Source organism: Lepidochelys kempii, chromosome 1 (genome assembly GCF_965140285.1).
Source record: "Lepidochelys kempii isolate rLepKem1 chromosome 1, rLepKem1.hap1, whole genome shotgun sequence".
NCBI lineage: Eukaryota > Metazoa > Chordata > Testudines > Cheloniidae > Lepidochelys > Lepidochelys kempii.
The window spans coordinates 97,999,413-98,012,347 of NC_136380.1; positions in this window are offsets into that span (position 1 = coordinate 97,999,413).

A 12,935-nucleotide genomic window follows, 5' to 3' on the forward strand; every position below is an offset into this window, starting at 1 on the left:
AATTAAGATGGTTGAAAGCAGGATTTTTCTTCTGCATAGTAAAGTTTCAAAGCAGTATTAAGTCAATGTTCAGTTGTAAACTTCTGAAAGAACAACCATAACGTTTTGTTCAGAGTTACAAACTTTTCAGAGTTACGAACAACCTCCATTCCTGAGATGTTCTTAACTGGGAGGTTCTACTGTATATGCTCTAATGTGGTATTGTGAAAAGAATGGCCACAAAAATAAGGTGCATTATAAATTCAAGCCAAGCCAGAACAAAGCATCACAATTACCTAGTGAAAGTTCTTCACCCAGTTTTGGAAAATCAGTGGTATCAGGCTGAAAGGGCAATTCTTGTAGGTACAAAGAATAGTCCCCCAGCTTTTGTTTAGATCTGGGCAGATGAAAGCTATCATGGAGACATGGCTATTGAATGTGTGTTAGTCAGGGCTGGCTCTAGGTTTTTTGCCACCCCAAGCACTGAGAGTGCAACTGCCCAAGCAAAAAAAAAAAAAAAAAAAGGATGGCTAGAATCCACCCCTGGAATTGTGCCGTCCCAAGCACATGCTTGCTTTGCTGGTGCTGATGTTAGTGACTCCAAAGTGAACAGGAATTGTAGACAGTGACTCAAATTTAACAGTTATTACACCAGTTACATTAAAAATGTTCGGGCAAAAATGAACCAGAACTGAACAACTTATTTGGTTTCAAATGGAGACAGTGACTAGAGAACATACACCCATACTAACTGAGAAAACTTGGGGTTTAAAATTGGACCTCTAGAACTGGAGGAAGAGATCTGAATAGCTGAGATAGTGGATGAGCTAATATATGTGTTGCACCCTGTAACCTCCATATTCATCATATATGGTTGTGATATTTCATACAAAGCATGCCATGTAAGATGATATATGAAAGGTCATGATCTGCTGAAATCCATTGTTCTGTCAAAATATGTGTATCAGTGTGTATGAAGTTATGAGATTTTGCTGTACGGTTATTAAAATATGTTGTAAATTTGGGAGTCATCTACTGTTAGTTCTCCAGTGACAACAAAGGAGGTGATCCACACAAAGGTGAGTGTTAACCAACCATTAATCATTGGGGGAATTGTAAACTAGGGATTTACAATTCTGTAAGAGAAGCACTGGGTTAATTTCTTTCCAGGGACAAGGACTAAGAGTATAAAATAAGGGATAGTGGCATCATGAGGGTACCTTTCTCCTTCCCCACCTATGCTAGAAGCAACAAGTACTCTGAGAAGACAGACTTGAACTGAGGAGACTGGTCCCACGCTTAAAGGGAAAGCCTGTGTATTAAGGATTGTAACCTACCTGCAACATCCCATGGGATGAGAAAAACAGCTTGATCCAAATACTGCTTGGTCTAATAAGGTTCAGCATTTAGACTGTGTGCTTCCCTTTTATTTTCTTTGGTAACTATTTCTGACCTTTTGTACCTAACACTTATAGTCACTTAAAATCTATCTCTCTGTATTTAATAAAGCTGTTTTATATTTTACATAAAACAGTGTGTTTTGGTTGAAGTGCTTGGGAAATCTCAGCTCAGTTAACAAAGTCGGACTAAGTAATGAATTTACACTGGTCAGGCTTTTCTAACCAGGGCAAGACGGTATAGTTCTGGGGTGCAAGGCTGGGGGCTTGGGAAACTTGCTGGTGCCTTTCTCTGTTTGATTCAAGAGTGGCTCAGGGAGTATTCATGCGATTTAGGTGGATGTGAGGCTCCACATGCTGTTGTACTGAGTGATACTGCCCAGAGGGGTTTTCTTGTCACTAGCAAAGCATTGGTTGGAGAGGTAAGGGGGCACAACAGTACCCCAGTTCCAGATTGTACCCCAGCGATCCTGTCACAATATGGTCTGGATTTTATTGTGGTTCATGCATGATAAGTGCCTGAAAAGTATATTACTAAACTGGTGTACTCCCCAGACACTCACAGATAAGCAGTGCTTTGTAGCAATCTGTTCATACAATAGACATTTCATTTGTGGATTTGCAAATATTGCAGGACTGTTGGTTGGGTTGAGTAAGACAATTTGTGTGGCTACTAGAGTATGAGTTGGCATTTGCAGAGTTAAAAAAATCACTTGGGGCCACACCTGTTTTAGCCTATCCATTTTTCAGAAATCTTTTCATATTAAACATAAATGCTATTGCTCATCAGTTGGGGACAGTATTGGCACAAGAAAGAGAACAAAAGATTTTAAAGGGAATGGTGACTTGGGAAGTCCTGACAGAAGAACACTGTACACATGTAAATAGTTAAACCTTTATAATTATTTATTTCTTTTGTTTGAGACTTATACTTTATTTTCAGATGTTTATCATGTCACCCATGTTGAAAACAATGGAGCAATTCGAGAATTGTTATGGAAGGCATCACCAGGTGGCACTATTACACAGTCTTCAAGTTCTTTGTTTTAACACACAAGAAAGTTTATCACTCTGGAAGAAATGTTTGTGTTGTTGGCTGTTTTTTGGTTATACAAGGTTCTGGATGGAGAAGGAGCAGCAGCAGGCGAGTTTGCTGTCTGCCTTGGTCTCTGATTAGAGCCAGTACTTGAGGCAGAGTTTGAACCTGGGAACCAGGCATTGGCTGTGGGCTAAGATTTCTCAAAGAAGGGACTGCATGCTGTTTGACCATCCCATTTCAGGATTCAGATGTGTATAAAGAAAACAAGTTACACTTACAGTAAGCCAAGACTTCACACCCTTGATTTCTCCTCCACTGGGAAGCTGATCTGCAATGTCCTGATATATGCTACCAGACAAAAGAGGGGTGCTGCTGTTGTCAGAAATGGGACACTGATATTGGAAGAAGGGGCAATATTACTTCTCTCTCTGTGCAGCCCTTTAGCGTTCTCTCCTAGTCTTAGCATCTGCCACATCAATCTACTTATTTCCTAACCTCCCTACTTTCCACACTATGTCTGTTTTCCTATCACCCCCCCCCATTCAACTATACCCTCATTCACCAATTGACTCCATTCACCTTTGCACCCAATCTTGACAACCAATCAATCCCCAATCCAGCTCAGAACCTCCCCAAGTCCCCTTCGCTCCCTCCAACCCAACCCCTATCTGATCAAAGGAGGGATGTAATACCATTACAAAAGTTAAACGTTTAAATGATTAAAAATATTTCATTTAAACAGTTTACTGGCTGGGGCTGATCCGGCCAGCATGGCTGGGGCAGGGCGGCACACCTGGGACCACTGCAGCCGGTTTGGGGCCACTGGGCCAGCAAGCCAGCCCAGGGGCTAACGGTTAAGGTGGGTTAACCAGTAAGACTAATGCTTACGGTTAACATTTTACATCCCTATATCAAACCTATCCTCTTTGCACACATATCCCACCAACCCTCTCTTCCTACCAAATCTTTCCACAACTAGGATCCATCCCACTCAGCTTGGAACCTTCACCCACCTGACCCTCCTAGGCTTAGAATAAACACACACGGAGACACACAACTCACCAGACTTATAAACCCAATCATCACCCTTCTACATGAGAAAACTACCTGGCTCAGAAACCCTCTTTATATATATATAACACAACTAGAAGAAAATCTGCAACTACAATAGAGAACTCCCTAAAATAAGTTATATTACTGTAGTTCATAATTTGTGGAATTCTTACTTGTATCTGGGTCTGGAAAAACAGAAGCAATGGAAGCACACAGCATGTGCCTCTGTTCTGAAATAACTCCACAGAAGCCTTTATTCCCTACTCTGCCTTCTTTCTATACTGGCAGCTTAAATGCTGCAGAGATTCCAGGGGATGGAGGCTTCAAAGAGCATGTGCAGACAACCGTATAGTTTTCCTGGGTGGTGCAGGACTTTAATAGACCCACATTAACCTGTTACTCCTGGGGGAATGCTGCACCAAAAAAATCAAAAATTCTGTGCACAATATTTTAAAATTCTGAAAAATTCTGTATATTTGTCAAAATAACACATTATTACCAGTTTCAATTATTTTGGTAATTTATTTCAAAATAGCTGTCAGCAAGTAAGTCTGTAACAACAGAGACAATGAAAAAGAATCAGGAAATGTTTTTTTGACAAAGATTCCTTACTAGGTGTATCAATACAGAACTTTGAGTAATAATTCATATAAACTACAATACAGAAATGTATTTCTCGCACCCCTCAGAAGCAGTGGAAAGGCTTGGGGGAGTCAGGGGTAATGGAGGAGCTGAGGGAGAAAGAAGTAATTGCTAAGAAGCCGCCTGGGGGTGAACCTGGAAGGTTGTTGGGTGTGCATGGGAGAAGTATTCAATGGGGTTGGGGGTTTTTTTTGTGTTTTTTGGAGGGGAGGGATTGTTAGGGAGCTGCGACCATGCAGACCCTGCTGATCCCTAGCCATCTCCATGTGTCCTTTCACCCCCAATCCCATTCAGCTCTTAGCTCAATTCTGTCACCCCATTAGCTCCTGTGCCCCCACCCCAGTCTGCCCCCCCACTGGTCCTTCTGAACCCATCTATGTGACTGCCCAGCCCCATGTGCTCCACTCTGTCCGTCCACCCTATATCCTGTGTCTCCTCACTTGGCCCCACGGGCAAGGCACTGTGAGGAAGGCAGCCACTGCCCCTCCCTCTCTGCGGCTCGCTGCTCTGGGCCTGAGTCTACTGCCCTGTCTTCTGGCAACACAGTAGACACTCTTGGGCAAAAGGTATAATTTCAGTGCCCCCTGGCAAGATCTGTTTTCTGTAGAGGGAAAAAAATCTGTGGGGCACATGAATATGGCGCATGTGCAGTGGCGCAGAATTCCCCCAGGAGTAACCTGTATTCCCTGCTCTGTGCCACCTCCCTGCAGTCTATATTTTGCAGGGATCCCAGGAGCTGTAGGGAGCATGCTCTGCTAGCCCCATAGAGGTTTGCATTCCATGCTTTGCGTCTCCTCCCTCTGCTACCTACAGTCTGCAAGGCTAGAACTCCTCAGTGGCAATCTGGTATCTTACAGCTTTTAGGAGCTAAAGCAACCCCTTCAAGAGTACCTCCAACTGGCAGGAGATGGTACTATTACAGTTGTGATGTTATTGGTGTGGTTTGGCTCCCTCAGCCCTAATCAGCCACCCTTGCTCTCCAGACAATAACACTGGGATCTTCCCTATGTGGGTTCCACAGGTAGAGGTCTTGCTCAGTACCTAATACAGCCTGGAGCTGTATCCTCTCCTCATCAGATACCACACAGTGTAGAGAGCAGGGGAACAATGTGAGCCACCCCATGTACAGATGCTCAGGCAGCCCTCTGTGGATACAGGGACTGAGTGGGATGGTGTCACAGGACAAAAGAGCCCCATTCTACATGATACCAGGGAGATCTGCCTATAAAAGGTCCCATTTATACATGGACCTGAGATTAGTATGGCTCAAAGTTTTCTGGAATATACTTGTTTTTTAATAAATGTAACTCAAAAAGATGCAACAATGCCTATCTATGGGTGCAATTTATGGTTTTAAACAAAAAAATTGAATTTGCTTAAATTGATAGGTTTCACTTGTGCTATGACAGCATCTTGCACAGGCTATCAATAGTCAAAGCAAAATACAGCAAATTATTCTTCTGAGGGGAGAAATGAACATACTCCGGGGGGAATTCTGCACCAAATTTTTTTTTAAAATTCTGCATATTTTATTTGTCAAAAATAATATAATCATACCAGTTTCAATTATTTTGGTAATTTATTTCAAAATATCTGTCTGCAAGTATGTCTGTAACCATACAGACAAAAAAAAGATTCTGGTAATTTTTTTTCACAGATTCCTTACTAGGCATATTAATACAGAACTTTGAGTAATTCATTTAAATTACAATACAGAACGGTATTTCCTGCACCTGTCAGAAGCAGTGCAAAGGCTTAGGGGAGTCAAGGGTAATGGAGGAACTGAGGGAGACGGAAGGAAGCTGGAGTGAACCTGGAGGGTCATTGGGTGTGGGTGGGACAAGTATGAAACAGGGTTTTGGGAGGAGGGGTGGGATAGAGCCTCCCCCATGCAGACTTTGGCTGACCTCCAGCTTCTCCCATTCAGTCAGGCACATCTGCCCGTCCCCGCACCCCACTATCCCATGGGTCTCTGCAGCCTTCTCCCCCCTCTCCCATCCCCTGTCCTCATGTGGGCTTTCACCCCCACTCCCTTCACCCCCTTTCTCAATACTGTCACCACACTAGCTCCTAAACACACGCCACCACCTGTCCCCTCCACTAGCCATTCTCAACTCCAATCTGTGACTCCCCCATGTGCCCACCCTGTCTGTCCTAACCTGGCTGCACAAGCAGGGTGCTGTTATGAACTTCTACCCGTGGGGGGAATGCTGCGCCACTGCCGCACCCACAGATTCCCCCCCTCCCCTCCCGAGAAAAATACATTCTGCCACAGATGTGCTGCAGTTCCACTTTTGGCCACCAGAGGCCACGGTGGCATCAGAACAGCCAGCTGCATCCATTCTGCTGGCTATTCTGGCACCACAGTGGCCTCTGGTGAGCAAAAGGCAGAAATGCAGCACTTAGAGATTCATAGATATTAAGGTCAGAAGGGACCAACCATTATGATCATCTAGTCTGGGCAGAATGTATTTTCTCCAGAAAAAAAAAATCTACAAGACACATGAATTCTGCATGTGCTCAGTGGTGCAGAATTCCACCAGGAGTAGAACAAGAAGCAATGTGTAGGGTAGCAAATAATAGATTGCAGAGGCCACTGAATATAGAGGCATATATGAAAAATAAGATTCATTTGGGAGCATAAAATATGACAGAGAAGATTAGCAGAGATTTAAAAATAAATGGCCAAGAGATACCTATTTCAAACTCAGGACATTACATCCTGATAATCAGAGAATACTATATGAACTCAAATCTATTGCAGTTGGGTCAATTTTGGACATCATTTTGACGAAGATAATGTTTCCATAAATTTCCATTCTCTGATTAAAGGAGACAAGAAAAATTTACATTTGTAATGAAATTAGTTACATAAAACAAAAATATGGCAAGCACCTGGGAGTGGAAATTAACATATGTAATATGACTTTTAAATTCTTTACAACAAAATTGGGCAACAAGAGCAGATTTTAATAATGCAGTTACTTTATAAAGGAATAATACAGTATGACATTGAAATGGGACTTTCAGTAAGGACAAACATTGCAAATTAATATGATCCATACTAGAATTATGGAAAAAATGAATCCCACAGAGATGACCAAAGTTAGCATAGGTGTAGGAATTTAACTATTGTGATTATTCAGTTTGTATATTTGTGACAAGTAAAAGATGTGGGATTTCTACAATTAAAAGTTGCTTTATTGAAACACAGACCTGGCTAGAAGTGTTGAAACTGCTCACAAAGAACAATTTAAAGAAACCAATGTGAGATGTACTTCACTTTAATTATCAGAGCTAGCAGAAGTACACTTAGTCAAACAAGTATGATTGCCAAATCAATAATCATACTTTTGTGTGTCTTCTTCACAGTATCCTTTGTTTAATAACACACTTTGTACAATCGTTGATTTTGGCATTGATACTATGTCTCAAATGCCCACACTTCAGATGTCTCTGACTAACAATTATTACAGCTAATACTGGGATAGCCTTCTTCTCTGAGGTCTGAAGTTTTCGTTCTGTGCCAGAAGAACATTTTGGCCTCTCAAAGGCATTTAAGCACCATGGAAATATGTTAGTCCCACTTCAGACCTCTGAAGAGAAATTACAAATTGAACTTATGATCCACTGATATCTTTTAGGGAGTGCATGTAACATTGTTGGGATCTAATTCAGAGGTCTTCAAGCAGTTCAATAAGATATTCTTGGTATGTTTTATTCCCCACAGCATTACCATGTAATATGGAATTTCTTTATTTGATAAAAAATGCAATGCATTCCTGTCTCCTGTTTAGTTACCTAAATATTTTTGAGGATCTGGGCCTTCCTGTTATTTGTGGAAGGACAGGGGAACTAGACTTTGATACAGTTCATAACTATCTTTCAGCTCACACATGCTCTCCTGGACACATGATTTGCAATCAACAAAATCAGTAGAAAAACAGAATAATTTAATTTTACCAGAAAGCGGTCATTTCATACCAAAAGGTAGATAGATTTGGATTTATGCAGGCATCTTGCGATATGTTCCTGTCAGATCTTGCAACATTTACTCTGAAGGCAAAGTAGAATTTTTTTTTAAAAAATGAATAAAACATTTGAGTTATGTCATTAAAAATTACACTGACTAAAAGATTTGGTGTTTGTTTAATATATTGTCACCTTTTCTACGGTAGCTGAAACCTAGTTTGATACTACTGCTTCAGACTTTCCTTAGAATTACATCTGCTGGAAAACTCATGAACAGGGTATATTTGAAGGAAAATAGGATGGTAATTAGGCACATTTATTAATGTTTTTAAGGCTTATTTTGGGCCCAATCCTATTCCTGCTGATTTCAATGAGCATTTTGGGCCCAATGTTTTTCCCACTGATGTCAATCAGGATTTATAGAGAATGCCTTCAATGACAGCAGGATTTTGAACTACTGGCCTGACTCTACAAGCTCTTGCACCTAATGTAGTGATTTGTACCTGTGGAAAGGGGATGTAAAATGCTACCAGATAAATAGCAGCATTTTACAGTCCCTTAGCACAAGTGTAACTGACTACACAGGTGAATTTGGCCCTATACATATGTATGAGTCAGGCTCTATTGAGTGGTTACATCTTTAAAAGAATACAAGGGACTATCTACGGTTGCTATTAACAGGAATCTTATAGAGATCAAGTGGTAGAGGCCTGTGTTTTTGAGTTGCATGACCAGGATTTCTAGAAGTGACTTTACAGGAGCATGTTGCTAGTTCCAGAGAGGTGGTAGCTTGTCAATAGTTATGACTGAAACCCAGGACCCATGATAAGGCTTATTTTCATCTCCCTTGTAAATCCCCTCCGAAGTGAAAAATTCTAATGTTTATTTTGCAAGCCACAATATCTCCTCACACCATCATCATTAAGATATCATTTTCACTATACCATTAATTACATATATGAAACTAATATTTCTAGCTACTTGGACATTTTTACACTGTTACAAACATTAACCATTTCTACTTTTCAACTATTTACTGTATATGCGGGTGTAATCTCTGTCAAGACTCCACAATCACTGACACAAATAGTGTCAACAGTCTCAAACTTTCTATTTTATATTGGTTTTTGAAAGAAAATGTTTAAAGATATTGGGTTTCTTGCCAAAATGTATTCTATCACAATAATGAATAAAAGTAAACAAACATCTTACCTATTTTAGTCCGTTTTGCTGAGTCTAATTTATGCTAGTTTTTCCATAAATATAACTTCCTAATTATTTTGAGTGTAGTTGTAGCTGTGTCTGTCCCAGGATATTAGAGAGATGAGATGGGTGAGGTAATCTCTTTTATTGGACCAACTTCTGAAGAAACTTGTCTCTCTCACCAAAAGGTCTTTCCCAGACCTGAAGAAGAGCACTGTATGGGTCAAAAGCTTGTTTCTCTCACCAATAGAAGTTGGTCCAATAAAAGATATTACCTCCTCCATCTTGTCCTTCTATTTATTTTGAAACAGTCATAAAACACTCTGCAATTTTGCTTTTTCCACTTACTAGTGTAAGCAGAGCTCTCCCCTGAGATCTAGTGGTGAGCTGTGGAAAAGGACTTCAGGAGCAGACAACATTGCCATCCTGCTCTACAAACACAGGACACATAATAAACTGGATGCCAACGTTCCCCCTGTTTGGAGTTTGGCTTTATTATAAAAGAAAATAACAAAAACATGAGTCCAGTATTCTCTACACTCCAAGTTTGTCATAAGCACAACTCAGTCTCCCACTATAACTTTTCTTCTCAGAGCGGCACTCAGACCTTCCTTATATCCATTTGGATGGAGAGTCCCCTCCCTCAGGACATCAGTAATACCCACTTCACCTTTACACAGTTTGATTAACACATACTAACAGATGTGTTGCTTTAAAAAGGGACAATACAGTATGACACTGAAAGGGGAGGTTCAATAGGGACAAACACTGCAAATTAATATAATTGAAAAATAAGAAAGGTTTATACTAGAAATGAGGAAAAAATTAATCCCACAGAGATGACCAAAGTTAGTATAGGGTGTTTTAGGAAAACACTGCCAATTTACTACATTAACTCTTGGTACATTGATTTGTGACATTTGAAATAAATCTGTTGTTGAACATTACTTTGTAAATTTATTAAAACACCTAACAAAACTCTGGGTGACCTCCATTTTCATTGTCTTGAGTGGGGCCAAGATTTCACTCTCTTCCTGCAGCATAATTAGAAATTTTTCCTCTTGTTCTAGCCTCATGAATGTATTTTGGTTTTGTATTTCTCTGAAAGTTGTGCAGACAATGAAATGCTTTTAAAAATGATTTACAGTGGATGATACAGCAGCCTTTGTACTTGACAACTTTGCGTTGGATTCTGATTGTCTCATTTATGACAAATAATCTTTGCTGTTTATTTACCTTTGCATCCTGTTTTTATGTGTTGGTATGCATTTGTAATTTTGCTTCATCTTGGTTATTAAAAATAGCCACAAATAGTAATACATTACCACAGATAATTTAGTCTCTAACTACTGCATCTATTTACTGTTCAGCATTACACTGTACATATATAACAAGGTCTATAATATGACCATCAGTGGTCTCATCATCGGTCTCAATAGTAATGACTACATTAACAAGACCAACTGACAACTCTTCAACACCATCTACTTTAAAGAACTCAATAAAGACCCCACACCATAACTCACCCAGGAATTTAAGGATATTGCCAAATCCTTCCCCAAACAACTCCAAGAGAAACTCTATAACCTCACCCCAAGAACCCATACCAGCGACCTTCTACATGCTTCCAAGATACACAAACAAAGGAACGCAAACAGACCCATGAAAGCTGGCCATGACACTATTACCAAAATATCAAGGCTCACAGAAACCAGCCTCAAACTACTCACCACACAAATGGCCAGCTTCCTCCAGGACACAACTGACTTACTCCAGAAAATCCACAACATTAACAACTTCCCTCACAACACTATTCTTGCCTCCTTAGATGTCCCCTCCCTATACATCAACACCTCTCACAATGACAGCATCTCTGCCGGTCTCAAATATCTGCTAGACAATTTACAACACTGAAATATCCACCCCAAACACATCACCAAACTCATCCATTTCATTTCTCAGGTTTCAGAGTAACAGCCGTGTTACTCTGTATTCGCAAAAAGAAAAGGAGTACTTGTGGCACCTTAGAGACTAACCAATTTATTTGAGCATAAGCTTTCGTGAGCTACAGCTCACTTCATCAGATGCATATTGTGGAAAGTGTAGAAGATCTCTTTATAATCACAAAGCATGAAAAAATACCTCCCCCCACCCCACTCTCCTGCTGGTAACAGCTATTACCAGCAGGAGAGTGGGGTGGGAGGAGGTATTTTTTCATGCTTTGTGTGTATATAATAAGATCTTCTACACTTTCCAGTATGCATCCGATGAAGTGAGCTTTAGCTCACGAAAGCTTATGCTCAAATAAATTGGTTAGTCTCTAAGGTGCCACAAGTACTCCTATCCATTTCATTCTCACCCATAACAGTTTTACATTCAACAACAAACACTTATTCCAACTCTTGGGAACAGACATAGATATTAGGATGGCTTCCCAATATGCCAACATCTTCATGGGCAACCTCAAGGAAGAATTTCTGGACAAATGCATCACAAAACCAATAATAAACCTGAGATACATCAATGATATTTTCATCCTCTGGACAGATGACCTAAACTACCTCACAGATTTCCACCTCAACTTCAACAACCACCACCCATCCATCAAACTCTCTCTAGAACACTCTCACACTAGCATCAACTTCCTGGATACCATGATCAGCTTTGACAATGGAACCCTATAGACAACTGTATACAAGAAACCCACAGATCACTACAGTTACCTTCACAGATCCAATAACCACCTCAAACACATGAAATCTAATCTACAGCCACTCATATACTACAGAATATGTTCTGAGGAGAAAGTCTGGGATATACACCTTAACATACTTTAAACCACCTCTACTAAACAAGGACACTCCACCAGGAAAGTATATCACATCATGGAACAGGCCACCCAAATATCTTTGGAGAACCTGCTTCAATACAGAAAAAAAAAAAACCACTCTGACCACATTCCTCTAGTTGTTACCTACTACACCACCCTGAAACAATATGGGATATCATCAAATAATTACAACCCATACTCAGTGTGGACCACATTCTGAAACAAAATTTTCCAGAACCCGCTTTTCTGACCTTCAAACAACCCCCCAACCTCATCTTCAGAAGCAAGCTCCCAACAGACCAAGACTCACCAAATCAAAGCAACACCAGACCCTGCCATAATAACAGATGCAAAACCTGCAGACATATATCCATTGCTACAATTATCAGTACCCCCACAACACACCTTTTAAGATCCATGAGTCTTACACATGCCTGTCACAACATGTGTACGTCACCCAGTACACTAAATGCTCCAATATCAACATGGGTGAAACCAAACAATCACTGCATTTTTGAATAAACTCTCACCAAAAAAACCCAAAAAACAAAAAAAAAAAACCCCAATAAAAGATAAAACCACTGTATCACCCATGGGTAAACACTTCTCACAGAACAGTCACCCATATCTGACTTCTCAGTCCTTATCCTCAAAGGAAACCTGCACAACATTTTCAAAAGATGAGCCTCAGAGCTTAAATCTATAACTTTGCTAGACACTGAAAATCATGGTTTTAATAACACTGGATTTATGCTGTATTACAACAATCTATAACCCACTAAACCCCCTTTTTCATCCTATGCCTTCAAAGGTGTTAAGG